Genomic DNA, 14,320 nt, shown 5'->3' with positions numbered 1-14,320 from the left:
TTCTGTCACCGAAATGTGAGGAAAACATGTTTTTTTAGCCACATTTTGAGGTTTGCAAAGGATTCTGGGTAACAGAACCTGGTCAGAGCCCCACAAGTCACCCCATCTTGGATTCCCCTAGGTCTCTAGTTTTCAAAAATGCACAGGTTTGGTAGGTTTCCCTTGGTGCCGCTGAGCTAGAGGCCAAAATCTACAGGTAGGCACTTGGCAAAAATAGCTCTGTTTTCTGTCAAAAAATGGGATGTGTCCACGTTGTGTTTTGGGGCACTTCCTGTCGCGGGCACTAGACCTACCCACACAAGTGAGGTATCATTTTTATCGGGAGACTTGGGGAACGCTGGGTGGAAGGAAATTTGTGGCTCCTCTCAGATTCCAGAACTTTCTGTCACCGAAATGTGAGGAAAACATGTTTTTTTAGCCACATTTTGAGGTTTGCAAAGGATTCTGGGTAACAGAACCTGGTCAGAGCCCCACAAGTCACCCCATCTTTGATTCCCCTAGGTCTCTTGTTTTAAAAAATGCACAGGGTTGGTAGGTTTCCCTAGGTGCCGGCTGTGCTAGAGGCCAAAATCTACAGGTAGGCACTTTGCAAAAAACAGTCTGTTTTCTGTCAAAAAATTAGATGTGTCCACGTTGTGTTTTGGGGCATTTCCTGTCGCGGGCGCTAGGCCTACCCACACAAGTGAGGTATCATTTTTATCGGGAGACTTGGGGGAACGCTGGGTGGAAGTAAATTCGTGGCTCCTCTCAGATTCCAGAACTTTCTGTGACTGAAATGTAAGGAAAATGTGTTTTTTTTAGCCACATTTTGAGGTTTGCAAAGGATTCTGGGTAACAGAACCTGGTCAGAGCCCCACAAGTCACCCCATCTTGGATTCCCCTAGGTCTCTAGTTTTCACAAATGCACAGGTTTGGTAGGTTTCCCTAGGTGCCGGCTGAGCTAGAGGCCAAAATCTACAGGTAGGCACTTTGCAAAAATCAGCTCTGTTTTCTGTCAAAAAATGGGATGTGTCCACGTTGTGTTTTGGGGCATTTCCTGTTGCGGGGGCTAGGCCTACCCACACAAGTGAGGTATCATTTTTATCGGGAGACTTAGGGGAACACTGGGTGGAAGGAAATTTGTGGCTCCTCTCAGATTCCAGAACTTTCTGTGACCGAAATGTGAGGAAAATGTGTTTTTTTAGCCACATTTTGAGGTTTGCAAAGGATTCTGGGTAACAGAACCTGGTCAGAGCCCCACAAGTCACCCCATCTTGGATTCCCCTAGGTCTCTAGTTTTCAAAAATGCACAGGTTTGGTAGGTGTCCCTAGGTGCCGGCTGAGCTAGAGGCCAAACTTTGCAAAAAACAGCTCTGTTTTCTGTCAAAAAATGGGATGTGTCCACGTTGTCTTTTGGGGCTTTTCCTGTCGCGGGCGCTAGGCCTACCCACACAAGTGAGGTACCATTTTTATCGGGAGACTTGGGGGAACGCTGGGTGGAAGGAAATTTGTGGCTCCTCTCAGATTCCAGAACTTTCTGTGACCGAAATGTGAGGAAAACATGTTTTTTTAGCCACATTTTGAGGTTTGCAAAGGATTCTGGGTAACAGAACCTGGTCAGAGCCCCACAAGTCACCCCATCTTGGATTCCCCTAGGTCTCTAGTTTTCAAAAATGCACAGGTTTGGTAGGTTTCCCTTGGTGCCGCTGAGCTAGAGGCCAAAATCTACAGGTAGGCACTTGGCAAAAATAGCTCTGTTTTCTGTCAAAAAATGGGATGTGTCCACGTTGTGTTTTGGGGCACTTCCTGTCGCGGGCACTAGACCTACCCACACAAGTGAGGTATCATTTTTATCGGGAGACTTGGGGAACGCTGGGTGGAAGGAAATTTGTGGCTCCTCTCAGATTCCAGAACTTTCTGTCACCGAAATGTGAGGAAAACATGTTTTTTTAGCCACATTTTGAGGTTTGCAAAGGATTCTGGGTAACAGAACCTGGTCAGAGCCCCACAAGTCAACCCATCTTTGATTCCCCTAGGTCTCTTGTTTTAAAAAATGCACAGGGTTGGTAGGTTTCCCTAGGTGCCGGCTGTGCTAGAGGCCAAAATCTACAGGTAGGCACTTTGCAAAAAACAGTCTGTTTTCTGTCAAAAAATTAGATGTGTTCACGTTGTGTTTTGGGGCATTTCCTGTCGCGGGCGCTAGGCCTACCCACACAAGTGAGGTATCATTTTTATCGGGAGACTTGGGGGAACGCTGGGTGGAAGTAAATTCGTGGCTCCTCTCAGATTCCAGAACTTTCTGTGACTGAAATGTAAGGAAAATGTGTTTTTTAGCCACATTTTGAGGTTTGCAAAGGATTCTGGGTAACAGAACCTGGTCAGAGCCCCACAAGTCACCCCATCTTGGATTCCCCTAGGTCTCTAGTTTTCACAAATGCACAGGTTTGGTAGGTTTCCCTAGGGGCCGGCTGAGCTAGAGGCCAAAATCTACAGGTAGGCACTTTGCAAAAATCAGCTCTGTTTTCTGTCAAAAAATGGGATGTGTCCACGTTGTGTTTTGGGGCATTTCCTGTTGCGGGGGCTAGGCCTACCCACACAAGTGAGGTATCATTTTTATCGGGAGACTTAGGGGAACACTGGGTGGAAGGAAATTTGTGGCTCCTCTCAGATTCCAGAACTTTCTGTGACCGAAATGTGAGGAAAATGTGTTTTTTTAGCCACATTTTGAGGTTTGCCAAGGATTCTGGGTAACAGAACCTGGTCAGAGCCCCACAAGTCACCCCATCTTGGATTCCCCTAGGTCTCTAGTTTTCAAAAATGCACAGGTTTGGTAGGTGTCCCTAGGTGCCGGCTGAGCTAGAGGCCAAACTTTGCAAAAAACAGCTCTGTTTTCTGTCAAAAATGGGATGTGTCCACGTTGTGTTTTGGGGCATTTCCTGTCGCGGGCGCTAGGCCTACCCACACAAGTGAGGTACCATTTTTATCGGGAGACTTGGGGGAACGCTGGGTGGAAGGACATTTTTGGCTCCTCTCAGATTCCAGAACTTTCTGTGACCGAAATGTGAGGGAAAACATGTTTTTTTAGCCACATTTTGAGGTTTGCAAAGGATTCTGGGTAACAGAACCTGGTCAGAGCCCCACAAGTCACCCCATCTTGGATTCCCCTAGGTCTCTAGTTTTCAAAAATGCACAGGTTTGGTAGGTTTCCCTTGGTGCCGCTGAGCTAGAGGCCAAAATCTACAGGTAGGCACTTGGCAAAAATAGCTCTGTTTTCTGTCAAAAAATGGGATGTGTCCACGTTGTGTTTTGGGGCACTTCCTGTCGCGGGCACTAGACCTACCCACACAAGTGAGGTATCATTTTTATCGGGAGACTTGGGGAACGCTGGGAGGAAGGAAAATTGTGGCTCCTCTCAGATTCCAGAACTTTCTGTCACCGAAATGTGAGGAAAACATGTTTTTTTAGCCACATTTTGAGGTTTGCAAAGGATTCTGGGTAACAGAACCTGGTCAGAGCCCCACAAGTCACCCCATCTTTGATTCCCCTAGGTCTCTTGTTTTAAAAAATGCACAGGGTTGGTAGGTTTCCCTAGGTGCCGGCTGTGCTAGAGGCCAAAATCTACAGGTAGGCACTTTGCAAAAAACAGTCTGTTTTCTGTCAAAAAATTAGATGTGTCCACGTTGTGTTTTGGGGCATTTCCTGTCGCGGGCGCTAGGCCTACCCACACAAGTGAGGTATCATTTTTATCGGGAGACTTGGGGGAACGCTGGGTGGAAGTAAATTCGTGGCTCCTCTCAGATTCCAGAAGTTTCTGTGACTGAAATGTAAGGAAAATGTGTTTTTTTAGCCACATTTTGAGGTTTGCAAAGGATTCTGGGTAACAGAACATGGTCAGAGCCCCACAAGTCACCCCATCTTTGATTCCCCTAGGTCTCTTGTTTTAAAAAATGCACAGGTTTGGTAGGTTTCCCTAGGTGCCGGCTGAGCTAGAGGCCAAAATCTACAGGTAGGCACTTTGCAAAAATAGCTCTGTTTTCTGTCAAAAAATGGGATGTGTCCACGTTGTGTTTTGGGGCATTTCCTGTCGCGGGCGCTAGACCTACCCCACACAAGTGAGGTATCATTTTTATCAGGAGACTTGGGGGAACGCTGGGTGGAAGGAAATTTGTGGCTCCTCTCAGATTCCAGAACTTTCTGTCACCGAAATGTGAGGAAAACATGTTTTTTTAGCCACATTTTGAGGTTTGCAAAGGATTCTGGGTAACAGAACCTGGTCAGAGCCCCACAAGTCACCCCATCTTGGATTCCCCTAGGTCTCTAGTTTTCACAAATGCACAGGTTTGGTATGTTTCCCAAGGGGCCGGCTGAGCTAGAGGCCAAAATCTACAGGTAGGCACTTTGCAAAAATCAGCTCTGTTTTCTGTCAAAAAATGGGATGTGTCCACGTTGTGTTTTGGGGCATTTCCTGTTGCGGGGGCTAGGCCTACCCACACAAGTGAGGTATCATTTTTATCGGGAGACTTAGGGGAACACTGGGTGGAAGGAAATTTGTGGCTCCTCTCAGATTTCAGAACTTTCTGTGACCGAAATGTGAGGAAAATGTGTTTTTTTAGCCACATTTTGAGGTTTGCAAAGGATTCTGGGTAACAGAACCTGGTCAGAGCCCCACAAGTCACCCCATCTTGGATTCCCCTAGGTCTCTAGTTTTCAAAAATGCACAGGTTTGGTAGGTGTCCCTAGGTGCCGGCTGAGCTAGAGGCCAAACTTTGCAAAAAACAGCTCTGTTTTCTGTCAAAAAATGGGATGTGTCCACGTTGTGTTTTGGGGCATTTCCTGTCGCGGGCGCTAGGCCTACCCACACAAGTGAGGTACCATTTTTATCGGGAGACTTGGGGGAACGCTGGGTGGAAGGAAATTTGTGGCTCCTCTCAGATTCCAGAACTTTCTGTGACCGAAATGTGAGGAAAACGTGTTTTTTTAGCCACATTTTGAGGTTTGCAAAGGATTCTGGGTAACAGAACCTGGTCAGAGCCCCACAAGTCACCCCATCTTGGATTCCCCTAGGTCTCTAGTTTTCAAAAATGCACAGGTTTGGTAGGTTTCCCTTGGTGCCGCTGAGCTAGAGGCCAAAATCTACAGGTAGGCACTTTGCAAAAATAGCTCTGTTTTCTGTCAAAAAATGGGATGTGTCCACGTTGTGTTTTGGGGCACTTCCTGTCGCGGGCGCTAGACCTACCCACACAAGTGAGGTATCATTTTTATCGGGAGACTTGGGGAATGGGTGGAAGGAAATTTGTGGCTCCTCTCAGATTCCAGAACTTTCTGTGACCGAAATGTGAGGAAAACATGTTTTTTTAGCCACATTTTGAGGTTTGCAAAGGATTCTGGGTAACAGAACCTGGTCAGAGCCCCACAAGTCACCCCATCTTGGATTCCCCTAGGTCTCTAGTTTTCAAAAATGCACAGGTTTGGTAGGTTTCCCTTGGTGCCGCTGAGCTAGAGGCCAAAATCTACAGGTAGGCACTTGGCAAAAATAGCTCTGTTTTCTGTCAAAAAATGGGATGTGTCCACGTTGTGTTTTGGGGCACTTCCTGTCGCGGGCACTAGACCTACCCACACAAGTGAGGTATCATTTTTATCGGGAGACTTGGGGAACGCTGGGTGGAAGGAAATTTGTGGCTCCTCTCAGATTCCAGAACTTTCTGTCACCGAAATGTGAGGAAAACATGTTTTTTTAGCCACATTTTGAGGTTTGCAAAGGATTCTGGGTAACAGAACCTGGTCGGAGCCCCACAAGTCACCCCATCTTTGATTCCCCTAGGTCTCTTGTTTTAAAAAATGCACAGGGTTGGTAGGTTTCCCTAGGTGCCGGCTGTGCTAGAGGCCAAAATCTACAGGTAGGCACTTTGCAAAAAACAGTCTGTTTTCTGTCAAAAAATTAGATGTGTCCACGTTGTGTTTTGGGGCATTTCCTGTCGCGGGCGCTAGGCCTACCCACACAAGTGAGGTATCATTTTTATCGGGAGACTTGGGGGAACGCTGGGTGGAAGTAAATTTGTGGCTCCTCTCAGATTCCAGAACTTTCTGTGACTGAAATGTAAGGAAAATGTGTTTTTTTAGCCACATTTTGAGGTTTGCAAAGGATTCTGGGTAACAGAACCTGGTCAGAGCCCCACAAGTCACCCCATCTTTGATTCCCCTAGGTCTCTTGTTTTAAAAAATGCACAGGTTTGGTAGGTTTCCCTAGGTGCCGGCTGAGCTAGAGGCCAAAATCTACAGGTAGGCACTTTGCAAAAATAGCTCTGTTTTCTGTCAAAAAATGGGATGTGTCCACGTTGTGTTTTGGGGCATTTCCTGTCGCGGGCGCTAGACCTACCCACACAAGTGAGGTATCATTTTTATCAGGAGACTTGGGGAACGCTGGGTGGAAGGAAATTTGTGGCTCCTCTCAGATTCCAGAACTTTCTGTCACCGAAATGTGAGGAAAACATGTTTTTTTAGCCACATTTTGAGGTTTGCAAAGGATTCTGGGTAACAGAACCTGGTCAGAGCCCCACAAGTCACCCCATCTTGGATTCCCCTAGGTCTCTTGTTTTAAAAAATGCACAGGGTTGGTAGGTTTCCCTAGGTGCCGGCTGTGCTAGAGGCCAAAATCTACAGGTAGGCACTTTGCAAAAAACAGTCTGTTTTCTGTCAAAAAATTAGATGTGTCCACGTTGTGTTTTGGGGCATTTCCTGTCGCGGGCGCTAGGCCTACCCACACAAGTGAGGTATCATTTTTATCGGGAGACTTGGGGGAACGCTGGGTGGAAGTAAATTCGTGGCTCCTCTCAGATTCCAGAACTTTCTGTGACTGAAATGTGAGGAAAACGTGTTTTTTTTAGCCACATTTTGAGGTTTGCAAAGGATTCTGGGTAACAGAACCTGGTCAGAGCCCCACAAGTCACCCCATCTTGGATTCCCCTAGGTCTCTAGTTTTCAAAAATGCACAGGTTTGGTAGGTTTCCCTTGGTGCCGCTGAGCTAGAGGCCAAAATCTACAGGTAGGCACTTTGCAAAAATAGCTCTGTTTTCTGTCAAAAAATGGGATGTGTCCACGTTGTGTTTTGGGGCACTTCCTGTCGCGGGCACTAGACCTACCCACACAAGTGAGGTATCATTTTTATCGGGAGACTTGGGGAACGCTGGGTGGAAGGAAATTTGTGGCTCCTCTCAGATTCCAGAACTTTCTGTCACCGAAATGTGAGGAAAACATGTTTTTTTAGCCACATTTTGAGGTTTGCAAAGGATTCTGGGTAACAGAACCTGGTCGGAGCCCCACAAGTCACCCCATCTTTGATTCCCCTAGGTCTCTTGTTTTAAAAAATGCACAGGGTTGGTAGGTTTCCCTAGGTGCCGGCTGTGCTAGAGGCCAAAATCTACAGGTAGGCACTTTGCAAAAAACAGTCTGTTTTCTGTCAAAAAATTAGATGTGTCCACGTTGTGTTTTGGGGCATTTCCTGTCGCGGGCGCTAGGCCTACCCACACAAGTGAGGTATCATTTTTATCGGGAGACTTGGGGGAACGCTGGGTGGAAGTAAATTTGTGGCTCCTCTCAGATTCCAGAACTTTCTGTGACTGAAATGTAAGGAAAATGTGTTTTTTTAGCCACATTTTGAGGTTTGCAAAGGATTCTGGGTAACAGAACCTGGTCAGAGCCCCACAAGTCACCCCATCTTTGATTCCCCTAGGTCTCTTGTTTTAAAAAATGCACAGGTTTGGTAGGTTTCCCTAGGTGCCGGCTGAGCTAGAGGCCAAAATCTACAGGTAGGCACTTTGCAAAAATAGCTCTGTTTTCTGTCAAAAAATGGGATGTGTCCACGTTGTGTTTTGGGGCATTTCCTGTCGCGGGCGCTAGACCTACCCACACAAGTGAGGTATCATTTTTATCAGGAGACTTGGGGAACGCTGGGTGGAAGGAAATTTGTGGCTCCTCTCAGATTCCAGAACTTTCTGTCACCGAAATGTGAGGAAAACATGTTTTTTTAGCCACATTTTGAGGTTTGCAAAGGATTCTGGGTAACAGAACCTGGTCAGAGCCCCACAAGTCACCCCATCTTGGATTCCCCTAGGTCTCTTGTTTTAAAAAATGCACAGGGTTGGTAGGTTTCCCTAGGTGCCGGCTGTGCTAGAGGCCAAAATCTACAGGTAGGCACTTTGCAAAAAACAGTCTGTTTTCTGTCAAAAAATTAGATGTGTCCACGTTGTGTTTTGGGGCATTTCCTGTCGCGGGCGCTAGGCCTACCCACACAAGTGAGGTATCATTTTTATCGGGAGACTTGGGGGAACGCTGGGTGGAAGTAAATTCGTGTCTCCTCTCAGATTCCAGAACTTTCTGTGACTGAAATGTAAGGAAAATGTGTTTTTTTAGCCACATTTTGAGGTTTGCAAAGGATTCTGGGTAACAGAACCTGGTCAGAGCCCCACAAGTCACCCCATCTTTGATTCCCCTAGGTCTCTTGTTTTAAAAAATGCACAGGTTTGGTAGGTTTCCCTAGGTGCCGGCTGAGCTAGAGGCCAAAATCTACAGGTAGGCACTTTGCAAAAATAGCTCTGTTTTCTGTCAAAAAATGGGATGTGTCCACGTTGTGTTTTGGGGCATTTCCTGTCGCGGGCGCTAGACCTACCCACACAAGTGAGGTATCATTTTTATCAGGAGACTTGGGGAACGCTGGGTGGAAGGAAATTTGTGGCTCCTCTCAGATTCCAGAACTTTCTGTCACCGAAATGTGAGGAAAACATGTTTTTTTAGCCACATTTTGAGGTTTGCAAAGGATTCTGGGTAACAGAACCTGGTCAGAGCCCCACAAGTCACCCCATCTTGGATTCCCCTAGGTCTCTAGTTTTCACAAATGCACAGGTTTGGTAGGTTTCCCTAGGGGCCGGCTGAGTTAGAGACTAAAATCTACAGGTAGGCACTTTGCAAAAATCAGCTCTGTTTTCTGTCAAAAAATGGGATGTGTCCACGTTGTGTTTTGGGGCATTTCCTGTTGCGGGGGCTAGGCCTACCCACACAAGTGAGGTATCATTTTTATCGGGAGACTTAGGGGAACACTGGGTGGAAGGAAATTTGTGGCTCCTCTCAGATTCCAGAACTTTCTGTGACCGAAATGTGAGGAAAATGTGTTTTTTTAGCCACATTTTGAGGTTTGCAAAGGATTCTGGGTAACAGAACCTGGTCAGAGCCCCACAAGTCACCCCATCTTGGATTCCCCTAGGTCTCTAGTTTTCAAAAATGCACAGGTTTGGTAGGTGTCCCTAGGTGCCGGCTGAGCTAGAGGCCAAACTTTGCAAAAAACAGCTCTGTTTTCTGTCAAAAAATGGGATGTGTCCACGTTGTGTTTTGGGGCATTTCCTGTCGCGGGCGCTAGGCCTACCCACACAAGTGAGGTACCATTTTTATCGGGAGACTTGGGGGAACGCTGGGTGGAAGGAAATTTGTGGCTCCTCTCAGATTCCAGAACTTTCTGTGACCGAAATGTGAGGAAAACGTGTTTTTTTAGCCACATTTTGAGGTTTGCAAAGGATTCTGGGTAACAGAACCTGGTCAGAGCCCCACAAGTCACCCCATCTTGGATTCCCCTAGGTCTCTAGTTTTCAAAAATGCACAGGTTTGGTAGGTTTCCCTTGGTGCCGCTGAGCTAGAGGCCAAAATCTACAGGTAGGCACTTTGCAAAAATAGCTCTGTTTTCTGTCAAAAAATGGGATGTGTCCACGTTGTGTTTTGGGGCACTTCCTGTCGCGGGCGCTAGACCTACCCACACAAGTGAGGTATCATTTTTATCGGGAGACTTGGGGAACGCTGGGTGGAAGGAAATTTGTAGCTCCTCTCAGATTCCAGAACTTTCTGTCACCGAAATGTGAGGAAAACATGTTTTTTTAGCCACATTTTGAGGTTTGCAAAGGATTCTGGGTAACAGAACCTGGTCAGAGCCCCACAAGTCACCCCATCTTGGATTCCCCTAGGTCTCTAGTTTTCAAAAATGCACAGATTTGGTAGGTTTCCCTAGGTGCCGGCTGAGCTAGAGGCCAAAATCTACAGGTAGGCACTTTGCAAAAAACACCTCTGTTTTCTGTCAAAAAATGGGATGTGTCCACGTTGTGTTTTGGGGCATTTCCTGTTGCGGGGGCTAGGCCTACCCACACGAGTGAGGTATCATTTTTATCGGGAGACTTAGGGGAACACTGGGTGGAAGGAAATTTGTGGCTCCTCTCAGATTCCAGAACTTTCTGTGACCGAAATGTGAGGAAAATGTGTTTTTTTAGCCACATTTTGAGGTTTGCAAAGGATTCTGGGTAACAGAACCTGGTCAGAGCCCCCCAAGTCACCCCATCTTGGATTCCCCTAGGTCTCTAGTTTTCAAAAATGCACAGGTTTGGTAGGTGTCCCTAGGTGCCGGCTGAGCTAGAGGCCAAACTTTGCAAAAAACAGCTCTGTTTTCTGTCAAAAAATGGGATGTGTCCACGTTGTGTTTTGGGGCATTTCCTGTCGCGGGCGCTAGCCTACCCACACAAGTGAGGTACCATTTTTATCGGGAGACTTGGGGGAACGCTGGATGGAAGGAAATTTGTGGCTCCTCTCAGATTCCAGAACTTTCTGTGACCGAAATGTGAGGAAAACATGTTTTTTTAGCCACATTTTGAGGTTTGCAAAGGATTCTGGGTAACAGAACCTGGTCAGAGCCCCACAAGTCACCCCATCTTGGATTCCCCTAGGTCTCTAGTTTTCAAAAATGCACAGGTTTGGTAGGTTTCCCTTGGTGCCGCTGAGCTAGAGGCCAAAATCTACAGGTAGGCACTTGGCAAAAATAGCTCTGTTTTCTGTCAAAAAATGGGATGTGTCCACGTTGTGTTTTGGGGCACTTCCTGTCGCGGGCACTAGACCTACCCACACAAGTGAGGTATCATTTTTATCGGGAGACTTGGGGAACGCTGGGTGGAAGGAAATTTGTGGCTCCTCTCAGATTCCAGAACTTTCTGTCACCGAAATGTGAGGAAAACATGTTTTTTTAGCCACATTTTGAGGTTTGCAAAGGATTCTGGGTAACAGAACCTGGTCAGAGCCCCACAAGTCACCCCATCTTTGATTCCCCTAGGTCTCTTGTTTTAAAAAATGCACAGGGTTGGTAGGTTTCCCTAGGTGCCGGCTGTGCTAGAGGCCAAAATCTACAGGTAGGCACTTTGCAAAAAACAGTCTGTTTTCTGTCAAAAAATTAGATGTGTCCACGTTGTGTTTTGGGGCATTTCCTGTCGCGGGCGCTAGGCCTACCCACACAAGTGAGGTATCATTTTTATCGGGAGACTTGGGGGAACGCTGGGTGGAAGTAAATTCGTGGCTCCTCTCAGATTCCAGAACTTTCTGTGACTGAAATGTAAGGAAAATGTGTTTTTTTAGCCACATTTTGAGGTTTGCAAAGGATTCTGGGTAACAGAACCTGGTCAGAGCCCCACAAGTCACCCCATCTTGGATTCCCCTAGGTCTCTAGTTTTCACAAATGCACAGGTTTGGTAGGTTTCCCTAGGGGCCGGCTGAGCTAGAGGCCAAAATCTACAGGTAGGCACTTTGCAAAAATCAGCTCTGTTTTCTGTCAAAAAATGGGATGTGTCCACGTTGTGTTTTGGGGCATTTCCTGTTGCGGGGGCTAGGCCTACCCACACAAGTGAGGTATCATTTTTATCGGGAGACTTAGGGGAACACTGGGTGGAAGGAAATTTGTGGCTCCTCTCAGATTCCAGAACTTTCTGTGACCGAAATGTGAGGAAAATGTGTTTTTTTAGCCACATTTTGAGGTTTGCAAAGGATTCTGGGTAACAGAACCTGGTCAGAGCCCCACAAGTCACCCCATCTTGGATTCCCCTAGGTCTCTAGTTTTCAAAAATGCACAGGTTTGGTAGGTGTCCCTAGGTGCCGGCTGAGCTAGAGGCCAAACTTTGCAAAAAACAGCTCTGTTTTCTGTCAAAAAATGGGATGTGTCCACGTTGTCTTTTGGGGCTTTTCCTGTCGCGGGCGCTAGGCCTACCCACACAAGTGAGGTACCATTTTTATCGGGAGACTTGGGGGAACGCTGGGTGGAAGGAAATTTGTGGCTCCTCTCAGATTCCAGAACTTTCTGTGACCGAAATGTGAGGAAAACATGTTTTTTTAGCCACATTTTGAGGTTTGCAAAGGATTCTGGGTAACAGAACCTGGTCAGAGCCCCACAAGTCACCCCATCTTGGATTCCCCTAGGTCTCTAGTTTTCAAAAATGCACAGGTTTGGTAGGTTTCCCTTGGTGCCGCTGAGCTAGAGGCCAAAATCTACAGGTAGGCACTTGGCAAAAATAGCTCTGTTTTCTGTCAAAAAATGGGATGTGTCCACGTTGTGTTTTGGCACTTCCTGTCGCGGGCACTAGACCTACCCACACAAGTGAGGTATCATTTTTATCGGGAGACTTGGGGAACGCTGGGTGGAAGGAAATTTGTGGCTCCTCTCAGATTCCAGAACTTTCTGTCACCGAAATGTGAGGAAAACATGTTTTTTTAGCCACATTTTGAGGTTTGCAAAGGATTCTGGGTAACAGAACCTGGTCAGAGCCCCACAAGTCAACCCATCTTTGATTCCCCTAGGTCTCTTGTTTTAAAAAATGCACAGGGTTGGTAGGTTTCCCTAGGTGCCGGCTGTGCTAGAGGCCAAAATCTACAGGTAGGCACTTTGCAAAAAACAGTCTGTTTTCTGTCAAAAAATTAGATGTGTTCACGTTGTGTTTTGGGGCATTTCCTGTCGCGGGCGCTAGGCCTACCCACACAAGTGAGGTATCATTTTTATCGGGAGACTTGGGGGAACGCTGGGTGGAAGTAAATTCGTGGCTCCTCTCAGATTCCAGAACTTTCTGTGACTGAAATGTAAGGAAAATGTGTTTTTTAGCCACATTGTGAGGTTTGCAAAGGATTCTGGGTAACAGAACCTGGTCAGAGCCCCACAAGTCACCCCATCTTGGATTCCCCTAGGTCTCTAGTTTTCACAAATGCACAGGTTTGGTAGGTTTCCCTAGGGGCCGGCTGAGCTAGAGGCCAAAATCTACAGGTAGGCACTTTGCAAAAATCAGCTCTGTTTTCTGTCAAAAAATGGGATGTGTCCACGTTGTGTTTTGGGGCATTTCCTGTTGCGGGGGCTAGGCCTACCCACACAAGTGAGGTATCATTTTTATCGGGAGACTTAGGGGAACACTGGGTGGAAGGAAATTTGTGGCTCCTCTCAGATTCCAGAACTTTCTGTGACCGAAATGTGAGGAAAATGTGTTTTTTTAGCCACATTTTGAGGTTTGCAAAGGATTCTGGGTAACAGAACCTGGTCAGAGCCCCACAAGTCACCCCATCTTGGATTCCCCTAGGTCTCTAGTTTTCAAAAATGCACAGGTTTGGTAGGTGTCCCTAGGTGCCGGCTGAGCTAGAGGCCAAACTTTGCAAAAAACAGCTCTGTTTTCTGTCAAAAATGGGATGTGTCCACGTTGTGTTTTGGGGCATTTCCTGTCGCGGGCGCTAGGCCTACCCACACAAGTGAGGTACCATTTTTATCGGGAGACTTGGGGGAACGCTGGGTGGAAGGACATTTTTGGCTCCTCTCAGATTCCAGAACTTTCTGTGACCGAAATGTGAGGAAAACATGTTTTTTTAGCCACATTTTGAGGTTTGCAAAGGATTCTGGGTAACAGAACCTGGTCAGAGCCCCACAAGTCACCCCATCTTGGATTCCCCTAGGTCTCTAGTTTTCAAAAATGCACAGGTTTGGTAGGTTTCCCTTGGTGCCGCTGAGCTAGAGGCCAAAATCTACAGGTAGGCACTTGGCAAAAATAGCTCTGTTTTCTGTCAAAAAATGGGATGTGTCCACGTTGTGTTTTGGGGCACTTCCTGTCGCGGGCACTAGACCTACCCACACAAGTGAGGTATCATTTTTATCGGGAGACTTGGGGAACGCTGGGAGGAAGGAAAATTGTGGCTCCTCTCAGATTCCAGAACTTTCTGTCACCGAAATGTGAGGAAAACATGTTTTTTTAGCCACATTTTGAGGTTTGCAAAGGATTCTGGGTAACAGAACCTGGTCAGAGCCCCACAAGTCACCCCATCTTTGATTCCCCTAGGTCTCTTGTTTTAAAAAATGCACAGGGTTGGTAGGTTTCCCTAGGTGCCGGCTGTGCTAGAGGCCAAAATCTACAGGTAGGCACTTTGCAAAAAACAGTCTGTTTTCTGTCAAAAAATTAGATGTGTCCACGTTGTGTTTTGGGGCATTTCCTGTCGCGGGCGCTAGGCCTACCCACACAAGTGA

Source organism: Pleurodeles waltl, chromosome 7 (assembly GCF_031143425.1).
Source record: "Pleurodeles waltl isolate 20211129_DDA chromosome 7, aPleWal1.hap1.20221129, whole genome shotgun sequence".
Taxonomy (NCBI): domain Eukaryota; kingdom Metazoa; phylum Chordata; class Amphibia; order Caudata; family Salamandridae; genus Pleurodeles; species Pleurodeles waltl.
This window is presented reverse-complemented; position numbering follows the sequence as displayed.